Below are 5,625 nucleotides of genomic sequence, written 5' to 3'. Positions count from 1 at the left end.
TAAAAATAACGAAACGAATTTCGCGGTCTCACTAATTTGCGACAAGATTAATTTTAGAGACAAGTAGCGAATAGAAGCGACCAGAAGAAAATATTAGCAATACGAAGAATCAGTTAGCGACAAGAAAATGTATTTACTACCAAAACAATAGATAAAAGTTTAATCATATGATTACACCAAGGGTTTATAAAAAATATGGAAAATGGTAGTTATAAATTAAAAAGTTGAACGCCTATATAAGATAAGATAAGATAAGATAAGATAAGATATTTTATTTTCCAATTATGGGCCCCAAAGGGCATAAACATTACAACATCAATAATTTTTTTTCATAATACAATACAAACAATGAGATAAAAAAAAAAAAAGTTAAATATATATATATATATATATCGTCATTTAACTTGAGTCACATGATGTTTTAATAGTTGGATATATGTTCGAGTCATGGTTCTCATATGTAAATCATATTTAATTAGGTTCGACTGGACAAGAATATAAGCAAATCCAAAGATCAGTTTTATTAAAATCAGCCCCCACTATCCCATACCTGCCAATTATTCAAAATGCCCATGGGGGTTTTATGTGCAAAATGACTCCCAAAGTCCTACAAAACCTTCAAATATATTTTGTTTTTTTTGGCTTCTTCATACTTTTACAAACCCTAAGCCATTGTAAAATTAATTGTTTTGTTTGAAATTGTGGACTAAATTGCTCTTTCAAAATTTCCATTTTGGAGCCTCCATGGGGGAAACCCCCCGCAATTAGTGACAGTTGGCGGGTATGCTGTCCACTTGCGTTTTCGTTCTACGTTTAACTACTGACCCCTACGGATCTATAGAGGGTGACTAAAATGCATAGGGATTCGGCATCCGGCCTCACCCCCTAATGGATACTGGGGGATGGTTTTAATACGAATTTCAGATACTTGAAAAAAAATGTATAAAAATGAATTTCAGCAAAGATATAAAGAAATAGTATGAAAATAAAATATCTTGACCAAAATAGCAAAATAGCATATACAAGCTGAATAAAAGCAAGAACATTACTTGACATACTCTATAATCTTGATACAAGAAAACTATTTAGAGTAAGGGATCCTGCTCTCGCTATTTAAACAGGAGGATGTAAAAATATTTCACAGATATATAGATATTGGTATTTTGAATTCGTTGTTAAAGATATTTATTTATATTATAAAAGTAAAATATTTGTACTCAAGTATTTGCATCGTCGCAATTCCCGTATAACCTTTTTTTTTAAACTTATCCATTTCATGTAAGTTGTTTGAAATAATTCAACGTAGTTCAGTCTAACGTAGAATAGCTGTGCAGCTGCTTTTCCAAAACTTCCCTTTATGGTACGTAACTACTAGTATGCTTTCTTGATACGCTGAATTATTGAAGTCATTGAATGTTCCATTTCTTTACTTTTGGACCACATGATAAAAGTTGTACTTAATTTATAATATTATCGCGTTCACTGTAGTTGGTTTTTATTAACTAAGTAGATATTTAGATAGCGGTTTTCTAGTACATTTGGCATCCATCGTCTTCGTTTAAATCAGTTCACAAACTAGGAAAAGCTGTGGTCCGCATCCCCGAATCTCTAGCAGAATTGTTTCTGCTACATTTTGGCCCAGCGAGGCGTATGTGGGTGTTTTAAAGCAACTTTCCTGGTTTGTATCTGATCTAAATTGTATTAGGTGACTATATAAGTGAAGAAGCAAACATTTGAGTCAGTGTGATTGGATAGGACCAGTTTTGAAAATTTGGGTCGATAGGTGTTCCTAGGATATATTATTTTCTTCGTTTTGCTCATTTTGTAAACGATATTTAGTTATGATTATAGGTTCGAAGAAAAACATTGTTTGTTTGATGGTGTCAGCATTGATATAACAGATTTTTTGTTTATTTTGAGTCAGCTTCTCTTTGGAATCAGTGGAATGGATTTGAGATGGCATGTCAGTTTATAATGATTTTGAGAGGTGATGCTCAAACTATTTTACGTTTCTTAAAAAGGCCACAGTTGTATGATTATATATATCTGCTTGAAAAATATTCTTATTCAGAGCTTTAATCACAAGGAGAAGGTGGCATGTTTTAAATTTCAGCTAAGAGTTTGCTGTTTGAAAGAAAATGAGACAATAGCTGAATTTGTACAGCGTTTTAAGATACTTGCTAATATAAGGCTTAACCTGATAATTTTTCAAGTTTAGATGTGTATTTTACGGACTTATTTACGCCATGTTTAATTAGTGAGATGGCTAAATTTATAACTTTTAAGCACCCTTAAAGTTTAGATGAGGTGTTATCACTGCCCATTGAATATGAAGTTGTTCATTTTTCTAGTGACCGAGTCAGAAATATAGATAGGCTTCAAATAGTTATAATAAGTGAAATAATTCGCAATCATAGAAGAGAGAATTATTAAAGAACAATTCGAATCACAATTATTGTAGTTGTGTAACCTTTGTTTAATGTGTGTTTTTACATTGTGTTGTGAATACACATTTTACTATAATAGATTTATTTCAATGCTCTCAGAGATGTTACATTTCTCTGTTTTGGCTATTTGGAATTCTTTTTCAGGGAGGAGTGCTGTGCATCTCTTCTTTTTTTTTTTGTATTTGTTGAATTATGGCTGATCATCTGTGTAGTTTGAAGTGTAGACTGTATGAGTTGGTTTGTTTTATGAGATATTGCTCCTTTGTCTTGATTGTAATTTCTAGCTTAATATTTATTATTTGGAGAGTTTATGATAGATCAATTATTTAGAACCTTGTACAAAATTTGGACATTGTCCATCTTTATTTTGACAAACTTGCATACAGATTGACCCGATCCATCTCCGGAGGCACACCATTTGTGCTACCATTACCAAAAACGGTGGAATGCAGTAATAATATCTGGTGGTACACGTCAAATATGCCACTGTTAGATGAACAGTGGTCGGGATTACCTGGTACAACTTAAAATTACAAGAGAAGGTCCACTGTGCAGATAAAAATCACTAAAAAAATAATACAGAGAGCAACAGCCAATCAATTGGAAGCAGAACTTCAACTTACTTATGGATTCTGTTGAGGGTAATGCAAAAGACTGGGCAAAAAGTGAAAATGTTGAGGTTGAAACTCTTTCGGAGTGGGTAAAATCAGTGAGGTCATTGATTCAGAAAAGAGTAAGTAATCTTAAAGGATCAATGAGCACCAAAGCTCCTTCCATCTTTAAAGACCCTCAGGTCATAGAAGAGTTGTCTTGCCTCCATGACAAATATGTTATATGTATACAGCTGACAAACCCTCAAACAATATTGTTTTTGTTTGCAAGAAACACTACATTGAATGCCTTATTAATTAAGGATCTCGGGATAAATAACACACTTGGAAATACTACATATACACTAAGTACGCTTACGAAGCAGAAAATCGAAGCAGAAAATCCTGGAAAACCACAAATCGGTTCTAATCTCATTATGTGTTAATCCAAAGGATGAAGACCATTATCTTCCATCCTTATATTGGATTCCTAAGCGTCACAAGAATCCTTATAAGGAAAGGTACATTGCAGGTTCTTCCAAGTGTTCCACTAAACCCCTTTCTAACGTTCTTACTGCCATACTCACTGCAGTCAAAGAAGAACTTCATAAATATTCCGAAACGGCATATTCAAGAAGTGGTGTTAATCAGATGTGGATACTGAAAAATTCAAAAGAGTTATTTGTGAATTTACATACATTCTCAATCATTAAAACATTGTACCAACATTAAAACCTTTGACTTTTCAACTCTTTATACCACTATTCCACATACTAAACTTAAAACTCGACTGAAAGAACTCGTCAGCTTATGTTTATTTAACAAAAAAGGCACTAGACGTTGTAAATATCTAATTTTGGGCAAAAATTCAGCTTTCTTTGTGAAAAATCATACAGAGTCAAGGAAAAAATACACCGAAGAGGATACCACTGCCATGGTGGACTTTTTAATTGACAAACATATTTGTTGAATTTGGAGGTTTGGTCTTTCAGATTTGTCTTTGTATTCCTATGAAGCAAAATTCATCCAAGGGCTTGTAAATAAAGAGAAAACAAATTAGCCCAGTCTTTTAATTTCACCTTTCGGTATATTGATGATGTACTGTTTCTTAAAGTCATAAGAAACCTTAAATCCAAAAAAATAATGCATATGTTTTTTATAACTCAATGGATAGTTTTCATTATAAAACTTATGTAGGAAAATTCTTAAATTTATTCATATTTAGAAGAAGTTTACTTTATTTTAATTACTTGTTTCCAGCAACCAATTGCCCCGACATATTTTCCGTATGCAAAGTGACCTCAGTGTGACCCATCTCGTAAAAATCCGGTGATCACAATACGCATGGATGTCCTTAAAATAAACTATTATCTGAATTCACATGTTAAACACGTGCTCTCTTTCCATGCTTTTTTGTTTATTTTTTGTCGATTGTTGACAAACAGGTGACCATCGTTAAACTTCGGCTTCAAAACACGAACCTTAATTACCTGCCATATTTTCACAACAACACTGACCGATTGAAAAAAAAATTGACGATTATACGAAATTTACACGAAAAAATGATAAATTCGTGCACAGAAGACTAAGTTTATGATGTGTGTATGCATTGGTTCAAGAATTGGAAGAACATAATTTTTCACCGGTCACTCGTTTCATATGAATTTAATAATAATAGATTCAGTGATCACTTACATTTGATATACCCAAGTGAACTTGAAATTAAAGATACTACCGACACCGATAAATCTGCTTCATATTTAGACCTTTCTTGAAATGACTACTGATGGTAGGTTGAATACCAAAATTTATGACAAACGCGATGATTTTAATTTTCCTATAGTCAACTTTCCATTTCTGTGTAGCAACATACCAGCGGCACCAGCATATGGAGTATAGGTGTGTCAATTGATACGTTACTCTAGATCTAGCTCAAAGTACGTTGATTTTGTTGAACGAGAAATACTGCTTTCTCAAAAGTTGCTAAGACAGGGCTATGTATCAATCAAATTAAGGTCAACACTCAAGAAATTTTACTGTCACCATCATGAGCTGATTGGCCATTATGACAAAAGTGTGTCAGAAATCATATCTGATATTCTTCCTCAGTCATAATAACCTTCCATCATTACCGAACTGAACAAAGAAATAACACGACGGGTGCCGTATACGGTGCAGGAAATGCTTACCCTTCCGGAGCACCTGATTTCACTCCCGGTTTTTAGTGGAGTTCGTGTTCTTTCTTATTTCTTATTTATAACTGTTGATGTAAATGTCCTTTGGTTTTTTAGTCTTTGTTTACTCCTAGGTTTTGATTGTTATTGTCATGTCACAACGCCAGTGCTGGAGTGCAGTTATGGAACCCGATGGTACACGTCACATTTGCCAGTCACTGTGAGATCAACACTGGTACAGCATTTAATTGATTTCAACATAAGATGTGTTACAGTATATGCTGAAGACTTCTTACCGAGAGGACTTAAAGATCGCATCCATAAACAGACCAACTGAATTAGGATGTGTGTTTGTGTACATGATATACTATGAGATTCATTTAAAAGTGATATTCTCACATTTGTTTGAAAGAC

This window comes from Mytilus trossulus, chromosome 6, assembly GCF_036588685.1.
Source record: "Mytilus trossulus isolate FHL-02 chromosome 6, PNRI_Mtr1.1.1.hap1, whole genome shotgun sequence".
NCBI lineage: Eukaryota > Metazoa > Mollusca > Bivalvia > Mytilida > Mytilidae > Mytilus > Mytilus trossulus.
This window is presented reverse-complemented; position numbering follows the sequence as displayed.